This window comes from Lathamus discolor, chromosome 7, assembly GCF_037157495.1.
Source record: "Lathamus discolor isolate bLatDis1 chromosome 7, bLatDis1.hap1, whole genome shotgun sequence".
Taxonomy (NCBI): domain Eukaryota; kingdom Metazoa; phylum Chordata; class Aves; order Psittaciformes; family Psittacidae; genus Lathamus; species Lathamus discolor.
The window spans coordinates 20,950,696-20,967,157 of NC_088890.1; the positions used below are offsets into that span (position 1 = coordinate 20,950,696).

The 16,462-nt window shown below is 41.2% G+C and overlaps 1 long non-coding RNA gene across 1 annotated transcript; it reads left to right on the forward strand.

Moving 5' to 3' along the window:
- Positions 1–4,128: 4,128 nt before the first annotated feature.
- Positions 4,129–14,944, forward strand: LOC136018337 (uncharacterized). Its single transcript, XR_010614359.1, has 3 exons — positions 4,129–4,248; positions 4,501–4,582; positions 14,910–14,944. It is a non-coding gene; the product is annotated as an uncharacterized LOC136018337 (long non-coding RNA).
- The last annotated feature ends 1,518 nt before the right edge of the window (positions 14,945–16,462 follow it).

The window sequence follows — 16,462 nt, forward strand, 5'->3', positions numbered from 1 at the left end:
TAGTTCTGCTGCAGTGGGTCTGAATCCAGATTGTATTTACTGTCTCTTAGCTGAACTTGAATCAAAAGATCTAGTAGCTATTTAGATGAACATTTCTACACATCTCTTATACCGTCTTTTTCTTTAGGTGGCACATTCTTCCACATTTTACAATAGCTTTTTTTTTCCCTAGATTAATTCTGGACAGAGGCCATCACACGTGTAATAGCTGAGCTCTCACAAGTGAGATCCAGTGCTCTGCAGGCTTTTCTGCGCGTACACTTTGAGGTACAAACACGAGGAGTTTGTAGTCTGTGCATTTTTACAATCAAGTGGAAGCCAGGGTAATAATAAAGCCAGCTTCAAGGAAAATTGGACTTTCAAGGTGCTTCCTCTTTTTAAGATCAATTTATGGAATAAAATTCCCCAATTCTTATTACTAAGCTTGAACGTGCAATCCAGTGGAAAAAAAGATAATTCAAATGACTATCAGGGGGGTTTTATTATTAAAAGTAAAGTGTATTAAATGCTTAGGAGAGGAATATACTTTTTCATTTTGCATCTGCTATTGAGAAAAATGAAAGTGTAGAAGATAATGGAAACTGAAGTCACTGGGAGTTTTCACCTTCATTTCTGGGTGAACTCCAGAAGTGAAGAAGATCACAAGAAATGATCATTGCATTTACCACTGCAATGCACAGGAGCAGAGCCTGCTTGCAAGTATAATTTAAGTCCGGTATAATGTTGTTGAAGGCAGTGGCATTATACCCAAATGAAATCCTACTAGAAAACAGATTCTGAAAACACAGCAGTGTTGTGAAGGTGAGATACAGGAGTTATTCGGGCAGCCCAGGTTCTGAACTTACCAATAAAAATCCTACACTCATAAAGTGGGTATTTTCTGGGGTAAGCTATTTTTGGACCTCCATAACCTTTAATTTTCTCTTTGTAGAAGATTGTGAGGTGCTTACCTGCAAGGTACAGTATAAGTGCAGTGTGTTTCTACCTTGTGCTACCATAATAAATTGTCATTACTGGAGGTTATACAGTTTAATACATATATTATGAGGGAGGAAACAATGGGCTGTAGAGTATCCACTTAAGATGTTTATAGGCAATCTTTCACCGATGCTCGCTCTACCCAACACTTCCGTTTGTACATAATAACACTGTATACATTAACTAATACCAAGCCTGGAATGTTGTATTTGACTAAAACCCTTCTGAATCCAAGGAAAAATCTCCACATCTGGGATCAACCCTAGAAGGTAGTACTATTTTGTTCAGAGAAAAATCACATTTGTATTAGACATGGTTTAATGACCTGTGTGCTCATGGTTTGGATTCTGGCAGCTCTCAATCAGACAAGAGTTCGAGTTTAGTGGGACAGACATAGGCTGTTCCATGCTAGTTGGCTTCAATGCCTGAGAGTTGGGCACATTCAATTCCCTAGTGTAATCACACCTTCAGCCTCATTTGGATGTTTCCTTATCTCACATCCATTTTGCATTTCCACGCAGATTAGCTCTGCTGAGTATTGGAAAGGGTCTGCTAGGAAAGGAGAAGAGACAGTACAAAAGAACTCCAGGTATGATACTTTTTAAATTATTCCTGTCTCTGCCCATTTCTACTGTGCTTCTGCTCACAAAAGTGCTTCTGGCAGTGCACAGCCCTAATGAAATCACCTTAGAACCTGGACTACTTGCAGAATCAGCCTCCAGAGAATGGAATATAGTAACAAGAATGAAATGTACCACTCACTCTTCAGTCATGTATAAAGAAATACGTCCTGTGCAAACAGGACAGAGTGGTTTGAAGAGCAAATCCCAACTCATGTCAGCAGCAACCTTTAATGTCCATGTTGCTTTTGCATACTGTGCAATGCCTCCCAAACTGCACCACAGCCCATCACAGAAAGCCTGATCACTCACAAACTGAACTCCTCACTATATTGACAGAGTAAGGACTGGGTACTGTCTGGGTAGTGTTAGTGCCCCAGGTGAGCAGATTCCATCCTAAATGGAAGACTGGGGACACCTGTCCCAGATTTGCAGAAAAGATGTTTGCAAAGAACAGTGAAGACAGAGCATTTTTTTAAGAGGAAAATAGACATTAAGAATAGAGGAAAAGGATTGTCAGTGCCATTACCACCTGCTTAGGAGCAATACATCCATGCTCAGTAACAAGCACCACGTGAACCTCTTGCCAGCACTCTCTTATCTTTGCGCTGGGCTAAAGCCTGACTGAGAAATTTCCTTCTGCACCAGCAAGAATCCTCTAATTTTCACCTGCAGGAACATTAATACTCAGTTGTGGGCATTATTCAAAGCAGAAGGAGAATTGTTGCACACAAAGCAGTGTGTCTGGCTTTCCTCATTCCCATCTTTCCATAAAGAGGTAGCTGCACAAGGAGCTGACTCTCGGTGCAAAGCTCGTGGCTGCTGCTGCACCCCAGATTCTTCCCATTGTCCCCAGTTCCTGTTCCCTGCATCCGGCCTGTGCCCTTGCTGGATGTGAGTGTCCGTCTTGCTCAGAGTTATGATAGTTTGGTCAGCAGCCAAGGGGCTGAGGATACAAATTAGAACAGCATTTCCTTCCCCAGAAACCATTGTGCCAGGGGATGGGAGCTGTGCAGACCCAGCTGCTCCTGTCTTCTGCAGCTATCCTGAGGTCAATGGCAACCTTGAGGCATCTCGGGAAGCAACATCTCACCAATTCCATGAGACAGCAAATCTCCCCAGCAGCTCTGCTCGGGGGAGAACGAAGCAAGAACTCGCAGGCAGTTTTCCTGCTGAGTGTGAGTGCCTCATGGAGTTTTTAACAGTAGTGCAGTGGGGCTGTAAACAGGACTGCACTTCTGCAAAAGCCAACACAAATGTAACCCACAAAATAAGTTTCTAGTCTGCACTGGGACAAAAATGAGACAGGTCAAAACTTCTAATGGTGTATTGAGGAAAGCCATTGTGAAAACCCAGCTTCAGACTCCTATTCTTGAGCCACAGTACTGGAATCTAGTTCTCAGCTCCGGCAGGTATCTTACCCATTGCAGTCGGTTTCTTCTCCATTTTTTTTTTCTGATGGACCTCTTCTGCTTTGCAGAAATAAATAGGACAGTTGTTACACTTCAGGGACTTAAAACCTTTGTTCCTCACTTACAGGTGACTGCTTTAACTCATTGGCCTTTCCTTGTCCCTTGTCCGATCTTTCTCTGATCTGCATTTAGTCAAAGGAATACAAGGTCTGGTATTCAGATCTGCTGAGCAATAAGCAACTGGACTCTGACTACTTAAATATAGATTTAAGAGTCTAACTTTAGGCACTGGTTTTGAAATTCTTGTGCAATTCATATTGTGAGATAGTTTACAGACAGTAGTGTGTCCAGGAGACACAACAAACATTCTCCTTTACATTACAAACAGGCCTCAACTAAGTAGTAGATATGGCTATTACCCAATCTATTGTGGTGTTTGGTGGTTTGGTTTGGGTTTGGGTTTTTTTTAAAGAGATTCCAAAGTACCCTACAGATTTGGGGAGAAATGTCTTGTGCACACTTTTTTCCTTTTCAGTAAAATTACAACAACAACAAAATGAATGAGTCCCATGTCACAGATCAGACAGTGTTTCTTAACAGGGTTTTAAAGCGTGTTGTTACACAAATGCAACTCGCACTGCCAAGAGTAAGCTAACATATTCTTGGCATGCCTGGTAAGTCTTAAATCACAGACAGTGGGTACATTCTGCTTGTCATCCAAAGGAACAGAAATTCACTTTGACAGCTGCATGGTGAAGAACTTCTTATTCCAAATAAACCTATTCCACTACGCTCAGACACATGGGACCTCAAGCTCAGAAGGTGCTTTGCATATATGAGGACTGCGGGGCACAAGAATGTTGTCATATGATTATATCTTCTGATTTTCTTAGAAATTGCCCCAGCTGCGTTTTAATGCTGCTGCTATAATTTGAAATGAATAATTGCTCAACGGATTAAGAATCCAACATGTTTTATTGGGCATTTTAACGTGTCTTTCAAATGTGGTTTCAAAGATAAAAATCTCAGCCTCCACACTGCACCTTTACCAAAGAAAACACGTTGCTCTGCTCAGACCATTCTCAGCTCTCTGGTTTTACACCACCATGCATGACAAACCCAATGGAGAAAGTTAGTTCAGGTGTGGTCTATCAGCCAATGGCTCAAAATGCTTTGCAGCAACCAGTAGCAGCTAGATTCAGTTTGCTAATGGGGAAGTTGGAGCACTAGGGTTGCAGGTAAGTGGTTATCCTGAGCTCACCTAGAAAGCCCCATTCCTAATCCCCTAATAAGTATCTTCTGAAGTGTTCCTAAAACTGTTTCTTTTTCTGAAGAAAAATCTACTGGCTGTCTATCAAACACCATCAGAAAGGTTTTAATTTACAAACAAGAAAGCTAAGTGCAGACTGTTCCTTTAAAATTCCATTTCCCCAATTGTGTGTTTGCTTGCAAGAGAGCAACTCCTCTTTTCCCTTTTTTTCCCTCCTAAGGGTTTTGTGCGCTACTGTCTCACCTCTCACAGAAGAGTAGGGGTACCTGGATAACCTGTGAAGCAGCACCACTCCACCTCAGGTCAGTATAGCTGCTGAATAAACAGTAAACCAAAATGAAACCAGGTAATTATGTGTTCTCTACGCATTGTAATGCATCCACTTACTGGGCTAGAGCATATCACCAGCGCTGACTTGGATAGGACAGCTTTTTCCCCTCCTATACCTCAGCTCTAAAACAGTTTCTTTTTTGTTGGTGTAGACTTATTAAAGCTATCCATGATGGGAAGTGTCCACTGATGTTGCAATGTTAAAGTAGAAAACTACAGTTTGCAAAAGGCATTGAAGGAGATGAGAAAGGGCTGTGTACATTAAAATAAAAATATCAAAAGGCTAGAAACTGCACTACTACCAAGGGAAGATGAGGAAATAACAGAAGAATAAAGATTAATTGGTTAATATTTTCTTTGCTTTAGTCTTCACAGTAAAAGGTTAATTCCTACCAGATGCTTAGAATAATTAAAATTAACCAAAGTGGAGTATAGAGAGTAGGGAAAGAATAGGTTAAGTATGTTCAGCTGGGTTAGATACATTCAAATTAGTAAGCTGTAAGGAAATTTACCCTGGAGTATTTAGGGAAATAGCTGAAATGATCTGAACCATTAAATGATTATCTTTAAGAACTCATGGATCATGGAAAAGTGAGGGCTCAAAGGACTTCAGAAGGACAAATTTCTTTTCTTCCTTCCCTCCCCCCACCCCTTTTCTTAAAAGAAAGAGGACCAGGGGAATTACCAGTTAGTGTACCTTCAAATGAGGCTGGTTATTGATTTGTTCAAGTAACTATCCAGCCAACAGCAAGATAATAAGCGGTCCACGTATTTCTGTCAAGAGTTAAAATGGTGCCACATTAATTTAATTTCCTTTTTCTGACAGAATTATTGGCCTTATGAATAATGGGAAAGCAGTTGTGCTATGACATGACTCTGCTCAGTTGAGTATAGCATCCATATAAAGAAGCTAGTGCAGCATTGAAAGACGAAGCTATTAGAGGTGCAAAAACAGATGAAAAGGCATTTCTCAGTAGTTTGCTGTCATACCACCTGGGATGCACTAGAGGTTTTCTAGGTCCTATCTGCTTTGAAGTTTCACTTCATGACAAAATACACAGCACAGTTAGAACATCTCTAAATCACATCACAGTGATTTAAGCATTCTGGAGTAAAAGATTTTAATCCAACCTCCTCTTGAGCTATTGGGACAAGTGTCTGGAATCAATACAGTGAAGTTCAGCAAACACAAATTTGAAACCTTACCTGTACAAGGAAAACTCCAATATGCCATTACAAACAGTATAATAATTGGCAATGTAACGCTGTAGCTGGATGAAGCAAATCATGATCCCAATACACAACAGTATTCTGTTGCTAAAAAAAGGCAGGCACTGTTTGGTAGCCAAAACATCTGTTTGGCTGACAACTGACTCTTACCACCACCCATGATTGTTATGTCCTTGCCTTCAGTTTGATGGCACAGTCCTAAGATGATGCCTGGGAAGGAGAAGAGGGAAATACATAAACCCCAGCACCTTATTTCATTTCTTATGTAGAATGTGAATTTACTTCCCTAGGAAGACCCTGTTTCTTTGTGAGAAAAGCCATCCTCCAAAGTCAGTAGTAAACCAGCTCCTAGTACATTCACTCCAGCCTTTTCTTGATGGCATTTCAAATATATCTATGTCAACACTGGCTGACAATCCATGCTTCAAATCCAGGGTATACTTTAGAGACAGCAGACCTCTTTCGAAAGACATTTTGAAACCACACAGTTGTATTAATGTCTCCTCCTCTCTAACAGACTTACACTAACCAGTCTCTTGTGCATAGTCTACTGTTCCCACGAATTGCTGGAGAGTGAGGACTTGATGTTCCCCAGTTCAAGAAAAAGCCTCAGGAAATTGCAAAAAGTCCTAAAAAGCCACAGTTTGTTTTCATAACATTCTTTTCCTTTTAGAGCAGTAATAGAATTTTTTCAACATTCTCTCTGATATTTCAGGAGTTAATGATTTAAAAACTGCAGAAAAAACCTATGGCACAAGGCAGTGGAAAGATATCCTGGTGAATTATGGGGGCTTCATTTCTGTAGGAAAAAAGGACATTTAAGTTATACCAAAGAGCCTCAGATCTTTTTTGTCAACAATGGATTTCTAGGTTCCCTCTAGGTCTTCTCCTCTAACTATGCTACTATGTACAAGGCAATAACGTATATTATGGCTTGATTTTGTGTTACTTAAATTAAGACTGTTTAAAAGCCAAGCATCCAAGTAGTTTCTTTCTCCAAAGGGAGGAGTCTGGCATGGCATTAATCTCCTGCAAAGATGGATGTTTCAGGCTGTGATGTGGCTTGCACTCTGGAGATGCTGCTCCTTCTACAGGCTATGGATGTAAATTTTCAATGACTAAATAAAAATGAGACAAATCAGAGTTTATAATACATTCCACAATAATGTGACACCCTTTATCTTCTTTCCAGTTGTACACAGAAGGCTTCTTTCTCTGATATAATACATAAAATTTTAAAGGAGGCTGCTACTATAGCTAAATAATACCATACATCCATGGAACCAGCAAAGCTGATGTCACTAGTTAACTCCTAACTTCTTCTTCCTCCTCTGGTATCCTCTTTTCCTTCTCATGTTCACATTCATAAGACTTGTAAAATAACCAGGACACAATTACTTTGTGTCAGGCAAAGGAAACCCAAGGCACAAGAAATTTTGGGTCTGACTGAAAACATCTAAGATGATACTGTACTATAAAGATAATTTGATGCAATCGTGCATACTTCTCCCCAGAGTGGAGATCAGGGTGCCCAAGTCCTGCAGTGACTTCACATCACAGAAGTCAGTTGTCCCTGGCTTTTCTTAGCTACCTTGATGAAACAGTTGAGAGATTCGCTTTACGGAATGCATGTTCCATCCTGCGCAGTGCTGAGCTTCTCTGAGGGGGATCTGTGTCACTGATTTGCACTACATGAAAAGAAGATGGTAAAAGGAATTCAGCAGTTTCAGAAAGCAAAACAATTAATTGCAGGATCAAGTTCTCAAACACCATCTTAAGCTTACATTTAGAACTCCCAATATGAATCCATTCATCTGGAAATCATTGTAAGAGTATCAGATTGAGTTTGTAATACAGGTGTGATCTGAGGGTAATATTTCTCTTAATATTCAAGAGAAAGGGTTCAAATTTGCCTCCCCAAATAAATAATCCAGTCTTGCCTGGGAGCCCATTTCAGAATGTATTGTGCACATTACTGGAGCTTCTCCCAAAGTGTTGGCTGCTTAGAACTGGCTGTTCTGGGTGACAGTTCTCCTCTTAATTTTCAGCTATTGCATTTTTTATTACAGGACAAGCAACAATACATTAAATGCTTTCTTAATGTCTGTTGCTATTAGGCAATTGTATTTGCCATGGGGATAATATGCAACCAGGGCTGGAAAAAGCAGCAATGTTGGCAAACCATGGATGGGTGAGGTGAAGATTTTTGGTGGGTACATCCAAGAACAGGTGGAGAAGAGGCCACAAGGCAGATTTCTTATTATGGTATGGCCCAAGTATTCAAATGTGGGAAATTGCTCCTTTAGCAGAAAATACAAAACACCTTTAGCAGGTAGAATAGAGCAACAGATATCACAGGATCAGCTGCTGTTGCTAATGGAACTAGTACTACTATGCTTATCCCTATAAATGAGCTAGTTACTACTTTCAAAGAGAAAAATACTTGCTCTATATATATCATAGAATCCTAGAATAGTTTGGGCTGGAAGGGACCTTAAAGCTCATCCAGTTCCAACCCCCTGATGCAGCAGGGACCCCTTCCACTGGAGCAGCTTGCTCCAAGCCCCTGTGTCCAACCTGGCCTTGAACACTGCCAGGGATGGGGCAGCCACAGCTTCTCTGGGCACCCTGTGCCAGGGCCTCAGCACCCTCACAGGGGAGAGCTTCTGCCTAAGAGCTCAGCTCAGTCTCCCCTATGGCAGGTTAAAGCCATTCCCCTTGGCCTGTCCCTACAGGCCCTTCCCCAGAGCCCCTCTCCAGGTTTCCTGTAGCCCCTTTAGGCACTGGAGTTGCTCTAAGGTCTCCTCTCAAGGAGCCTTCTCTTCTCCAGGCTGCCCCAGCCCAGCTCTCTCAGGCTGGCTCCAGAGCAGAGCTGCTCCAGCCCTCGCGGCAGCTCCGTGGCCTCCTTTGGATTCGCTCAAGCAGGTCCAAGTTCCTCTTCTATGTCCATACTGTTCTCATTAGCAAAGGCTTATCCACTGCAAGAAACAGCTTACTATGTAAATGTCCTCACCTACGTCCTGTGATAACAGAAGCTGCAAGTTAATTGTGCTTCAGCAAAGTGTTTCCTTTCATTAGCTTAAATGTGTTGGGTTTTTCCATTTCACTGGTAACAGCATTTCTAGATCTGGAGCTGCCAATAAAGCCTGCAAACCCCCCACATTTGGAAGAACAAATAGATTAACTGCATGCTTAACTACCTGTAGGAATATGCAATTCACAGGTTTGCTCATAGAAAGCAAGAGATGATGCAGAAGCACAGGCTACTGCTGCTATTGTACACCAGCGTCTTGTTACACAAAGTTTTGTATATCTAACCTCAAATAAGCCTAAGTCAAAAAAAGGGAAACTATCCAGAAACATTCATCTACAGCAGCAACCCCTTCAAATACCTCTACCACCAACTTCTACTTGTTCCCTTCACTCTGTCAGGAGCAGTTCAAGACTCTCAGCTCCTGCCTTGGAACAGGAGAATGGATTGGAAGACCTTTCCACCCCTTCTAGCACTGTTGTTCTATTTCTCTGTTTCAAACTAGTCTTCAACTCCTCCAGGCCACTTTCCTTAAATGGCAACATCTAACCCTGACATTCCAAGTGCTCCTTACTGCTTCTTTGAATTCCAGTTCTTCAGGGCTTGATTATTCATTTTATATGGAGTAAAAGTGGACACCACATTCTTGCCTCAAATCCTTTATTTTACTGAGTTTTCCATGTCATTTCTGGTTTAGAGTAACAGAAAATATGACAAAAACATACACTGGCCTAGTTTAGCAAGGCTAAAAGTTTCAGCCTACTAATCACCATAGGTTTTCTTTGATTTAGATGATATATTTCAACACTTAAGAAAGAAAATACAACAAGAAGAAAGAAATCATTCTTCTGACTCAACTGGAAATCGTTCCTGAAGCAAATCAGAGAAATCACTGTTTGTTTATTTTCCAGCACAGCTATTTTCCCTGTTAGCAGCTGTCTGAGAAATGTGCGCAATAACCTATAGCTGAAGTGAACCTCCAGTCTTGCCAACAGCTTTTGCAGTTGCTCCCAGAAAATATCCTGGTGTTTCATTATTGCTCCCACATTGCCCTGAGGTCTGTTACGGAATGTACTAAGACTACACACTGTTGGCCAAGGTATAATAGAAAGAAGCAGGTGGAAAAATTAAATACAATTTTAATTTCCTGCCGTATACTAACCTTTTACTAAACCCAATGCAAAGAAGGATTATAAATAAGATCTTACTTTTTGTTTGTCACTTGATTGATGAACTGTTTAAGTAATTCTCACTAAATGTATTTAAAACACACTTTTCCCCCTCCCACAACGTGTTCTTGGATTTCTTCTCTGGGAACTTGTGCTTACAGAGCTTTGCAAAGCTTAAGTGCTGTAGCTGAGTTAGCAAAATTCCTTGGCTTGCTTGTGTAGGATTGGGCATATAGACAAAACACTGGGGTGACAATCTGTAAGCAGAATGCCACTGCTTCGATTTCCGCTAAACTGATAACAGTGCTCCACTGCCAGATGATAAAGCAATGACGACATTATCAGCAGGAGAACTTTGTGACTTACACACTGTACTGATGTCTGATTATGACTCCAGCTGGGGAATACAGAACTAGGTAAATGTGTAACTCCAGCAGAATCAAAGCAAACCCCTTGGCGCTGGCCTGGAGAAGCTGCCATCTAGAAGGAGTAGGTGACTGATTAACTGAAGAGCAAATGCTGTACTGAAGCAGATAGCATAGAGTGAACGGCATGGCCTCTGCCTATGCTTTTGACCACACCATGCAGCTCTAGATTTACTAAGGTCAGTCATGGTCCCATGAGTATTCTGAAATAAGCACTGCAGAAATGGGTATCATCCAAAAAATACACAACAAAACCAACACCCCCCAAAAAAGAATCCTGAACAAAAACCTCCCCAACCTGATGGCTCTTTCCAAGAGCGGACCACTGTGTGCACACTCCTGTCACCCACATGTAACATACCTCCCCTCATCAGTAGTTCTACAGAAAATAAGGTGAACACTCAGAGCAAAACACTGCTTGGACCTTGTATTCACGTAAAAGTATTTTATCTCTTGTTAACTGACTGACAATTAACTCAAAGTAGATAATCTCCTTATAAAACCGAGCTTGGACACTCCCCGAGCATTTGTTCCAGAAGACAAGTGTGTAAATGTTTCTCCTTGTTCTGACCCTGTTTGGCATTAAGATATCAACCCTATGTGTATCTACTGTAAAGAATCTCAATCCAATTGCTTTATTCCACTTTGCTCAGAAGTGCAAGGTGCAGCTTTTCCCAGTCTGAGAAAGAACATATATTGTGTTGCTTCACAGACTGCTTCCCTAAGCCAAACTCCTGAGGGAGAATTGCACTCCATCCAAATATGATTGTTCTTAGGGTCAGAAAGAACTAGTGAAACAGAAGCACTCTAAAGAAAAATGCTGCTTTTATTCCCTGTTAGAAAATGTTCTGCTCCTTGAAGGATAGAGTATTCTGTGACAAATGTTCCTCTTACATTTTTAATCCAAAATCGCAGCTGTAATTGGCCTCAGGTCATGTGTTAATCGTTCTGCCTGAACATCTTCAGACGACAGCAGAAGTCATCCAGAGTCACTCTGAGGATGAGAAGCTACACTGCTCATGTTTCTAAGCCAGTCAGTGTGAGGGGAATGCCCTCAAACATAGCTACACAGAAGAATCCCCATCATGCTTTCTGTGTACAGAGAGGTGACTTGGGCATCTCCTTTCCCCACATATCGGGCAGAGAAGATCAGTGGGGCAGTGTCCTTGCCTGTTTGTTCACACTAAGAAGAAAAGCTCCCCTGCCATCAGCGGGAGGGATGGCAGAGCCTGCGCTTGCACACAGGAGAGGCAGCATGCCAGCCATAGGGAAGAAAGGGATGGAAATCCGACAGGCTGGATTGGTTTAAGACAGATCTGTAAGGAGAATTGCAGTGTGAAATCTCAGCAGTATTCAGATAAACTGGCTTTAAAAATACTGAATAATAATAATGTGTTTGGACTCACATTTCTGACCAACTCTGCAGCTACCTCTCCTGGCTTCTGACTGCTAAATTGCATGCTCAGTTTCAGCAAGCAGCTAGATGGTATCTAAACATCTTAAATGGGCTAAGCTGCTCTGTTCCTGGGACTTCTATGCCTGCCTCCTTGTCTTGGAGGCCTGTCAGATTTTGGTGGCTGATCATTAAGTTTCACTTTGTTTTAGGGTCTCCTCCAAACAGGAAAAGCCTCTCCAGATACTGAAAAGTGAGCACCATTGAATTTATGGCTATATATAACTGTTCTGATCATGAAGACAAGAACAGTATCATTTACTTCATGGAGTATTTGCTTTTTTTCCTAATTCAAAGAAAATTATGACTAATTTAAAACTTCTTATGTCATCCGTACTGCCTCTGAGCTGGCACCATTTCCTGCAATCAGTGCTCTAAGGTAGGAGAGAACAGGGTCTTTCATGTTAAAGAATGTCTTTTAGCCCTCAGTCTGAGCCTGCATTGATAAGCATCCTTTCTGAAATGAGAGACATGGTGGATTTTCAGCCTAGTTCTGGAAATGGCTACACATGCATCATGACAGCGTATATGCAGAGTTTTCTTGTTTTCCTGGCAGCCACATCTTTGACAGAGAGATTTGAGATATCAAATATACCAGATTTAATACCTTGACTCTACCTCACAACCACCCGGTAGCTTGGGATACTAGATAGAAATAATTTTTGCTCTATTTTTCTAAGTAGTAGTAGCTCTATGAAATGTAATGGATCAACAGCCTGGATCCTCTGCTGCTTCTGTCATGTTCCTCAAAGGTTTTGAAAAGAATGGCTGGATTTGTGGAATCCTACAAGGGTTTTGTTTTATCCACTTACTTCCTCCTCTGTTTATACATATGAGATAACTCAAACCACTGGAGAATTAAGTCCATTTACCTACAGAATGGTGTGATTCCTGTAACAAGGCTCTGAGTACCTGTTTGTGAAGTCATTCATGGCTACAGGCTATCCTGGAAAGCCACTGCTAGGGGTGCCTGTCAATGTAGCATCTGTAACCATTCACTCCTTATCTGTGCTAGATAATCCAAAACAGGGGTTCCTGATTAACTGGGTTCTTTTCTAGGTGAATAGGACTCAAACCAATCTGTTTCCCGCAAAGTTCTATGCAACACACATATCCTCTATCCATATTCCATCACCTTTACACTATTTGGTGATTTTGTTGATGTCTATGGAAGATCTTTTGGTTTGTGTTCAATAAAGAAAATTCTTCAAGAAGCACAGCATTTGTATAAAGCAAACCAGGGGCTACTTCACGATGTGAGGTTCACCGCTGCCAGCATTAGCATATTTTCTAACATTAGGATTAAGTTCTGGAATTACTGTAATTTAACACAGTACTACTCTGAAATCTTTCTGTGAAAGGGTACAGCCAGTGTTGCATTTACTAGCTCACCACACTCCCAGGAAAACTATACACATTTGCACTAGCACTGAATTTGTACTCTGTAATGTTGTATATTAGAAGCTGCAGCTAATGCCATAGCTGAGCTGCTGCTAATCAGAGATAATTATATATTGGCCAGATAATTTCTATAGCAATTTTTAAGCTTTCACAGGAGAAGAAATGGAATAATTTCTTCTCTGAGCAAATGATATCTATTTGTATGCAACTGTGTTAAGTGTAGCTTTGCATCCAAATTAGTAACTTGAATACAGGCTGAATGATGAGGCAATGTGCAGGGATGGCAGGATGCTAACTGAGGGAGCAAAACGACAAATCTCTTTCCCTTACATGTTAGGCAGCAGCTTCAATACAGAGAGTGGAAGACATCTTATTCTTCTGAACAATACAGGCAAAGAAATTGCTGTATTCTGACTAGCCATAAAAAGGGACTGTGTCTTGCAACTGGTCCACGTCAAGCAGTGTACCTAGAAACTGAAATTAAGCTTTCACAAGCACTTATGTAAGTTTACTAAAATATGCTGTGTCACTATGTGGGTGACTCAGCATGGCCTCACCTCAGCATCAGTGTGTCAAAAGAGGAAGTGGTGGGGGCAGAAAGATTTCAGATGACATATTTCTGTAGAAGCATTTGCTTTTGGTCACACAAAACATGTGTCTCAGCACGTGCATAAACATTTAATGACAAAAGAATGTTCCTGGTATGATCATTTTTCTCAGTGCTGCAACTGACTGAAATAGGATGCACAGTGTGTGTTAATGGAGATCATCCTGGATGAAGCTGGAGTGTTTGCACAAGGAAAATTTAAAATATCCAATACTTTGTTTAAAAGATGACCAAGTTTCAAAAGAGATTGTACATGAAATCATAGCCAGGTTACATCTTATCTCCTTATGCCAAAGTGTAACAGAAGTTGTGGCAGAATGGCTCATTCCTTTCTTTCTGTGCTCCTTTGGAAGAATGGGGCAAACACTGGTGGCAGGGTGCTCGGGGAAGGAGTAGAGCTGAGCAGGGAATCATGTGCTGCCAGAACATCCGGAGGCACCTGACACACGCTGAGATGTATGCAAGCTCTTACTTCTCCTGCAACCCTCCATTGAAATTCTTGGTGAATCCTGATATCTGTAGCCAAAAAACTCTAGAGACACTCTTGGAATATTCCTCAAGCTGTAGAAAACCAAAGGATAATTCTTGGCAGTATGCTACGGTATTTTAAGAGAGCCCTTCCAATATGCATGGCTCATTAAGGACAGTGAAATTCCTTACATATACCTCTTCCTTCAAAGAATATACCTCCACATCTCTTTATAACAACTCCTTTATTCCCACAGTGATGAGGCTATCATATAAATCACACACGTACAACAAGTAGGATCCAGAAATATGCTTGCCCACATTCCCACCCCTCCACAGCCCACAAACCCCTGTGGCAATTAAAATATGCGTATTATAGATTGCTTCCCTAGGATCACTGGAAAGCTAAGGACAGATGCTTGGAATCCTCTTGCTGTCAGTAATGCATAACTACATAAATAACTTAGGGAAAAGTTGGTTTTACTATATTTTGAAACCCGATTTTGATGCAACAGGATCTTGCAGCGCTGCAATAGACGGTGTTTGAAAAGAGTTTCTTTCACCTCATCTCAGCAGCAGAGGAAGCTACGTGAACTTCATGAGTAGCAGACATCTGGTGCAACTCCGGAACAGGAAGAGCTGCTGTTGTCTGCTTGCCCTTGGTGCCCTTCACATGCCCACAAAGGGACAGCAATGAAGTATGGTGACCAATATGCTATGTTGTTAGCGAGCATTCCTACAGGGAGGGGGACAAGGTAGCATGTTTGCAAGTGCAACTGGAAATAATGGAACACCATTAAGGAAAAGAACTTTGGCTAAAAAAATTAGGAAATCCGAAAGACCCTAAATAAAGAATATTTTTTCCATGCTAAGTTCCATTTCTTGGGATCTTAAAAAGCAAATTTACCCTAGTAGTTATGGTGAACCTTAAAGTCACCGTAATCTTCCTCAGACACCTCTTTCTCACTTTTATATGCGAGTTTCACAAAACTAGGGAAGACGCTACTGGAGGAGTAAGGATAATACCCTGTACTTCCGTGGTAAACTGCAGAAATTCCTGATGTTTGTCTCTCTTCCTTCCCTCTTCTTTCTCTGCCCATTTCTCTTCCCCCTGAAAATTCTCTCTGTCCTGGCAGCCACGTGAAGAGAGAATCAATGTCTCTGAGCCAGGAAGGGTGAAGGAGACCATAGGCTGCAAGCTTGGACAACACATAGTCATGACTGCCTGCCTGGAAGGGAACAACTTCCACAGAGTTTGAGAAACACTGAATTGTTGATTGTCTCCTGATGATGAGGAACTCTTCTAGAATTTATTTTACAGATGATTGTTGTTGCTTTATGGGAAGTTCAGCAATTCATGCAGACTTCTTATCCTTGAAAGAAGCTTAAAAACATGGCATGAAGGCAGACTGGGAGATGATTCAGAGAGTGTCAGCCTTCAAACCCAAAGTTCTCTATGATTTTCTCAATTCTAACAGAATGGAGGAATTTTCTTTAGGTTCATCAGAGAGTTTAGGCTGAGGACATACTAACTATTAAATGACCAGTATAGACCTAAAGACAAATTAAATTAAATGCTAGCAATTCTACTGCAGAACTCTGTGTGGGCTAACAGTCCATTTTGCCCCTTTCACCTCTTTTTATGGTTGTAAATACTTATTTAATAAAATGAAGATTCTGGCCACATTCATAAAAAACCCAAAAACCTCCTAGAATTAATGACAGTAACATTGTTCCTAGCCAGTTTTAAAATACTCATTGTACTGTGTCTGCCTTTATTTTCCACTGCAGTCAATGCAGGGGAGCTTCCCTTCTTCCTGGAAGACTTGCTTTGTTTTACTGCCAGTATGAACTGAGTGCTACTGGAAATTCTTCTCCCCAGAGTGGCTGCAAACAGGTAGTAGACTACAAACTCCCTTGGCTTCCACAGTGTTACATGCCCTGATAATGTAACCAAAATATTGTATACCACAGTCTGTCCCAAGTGACATTGGATCCTTGTGTTCAATGGCACTAGACAGATAGCAGTGGAGTATCTCTGAAGAAAGCTAATACTTCGGCACCTCTT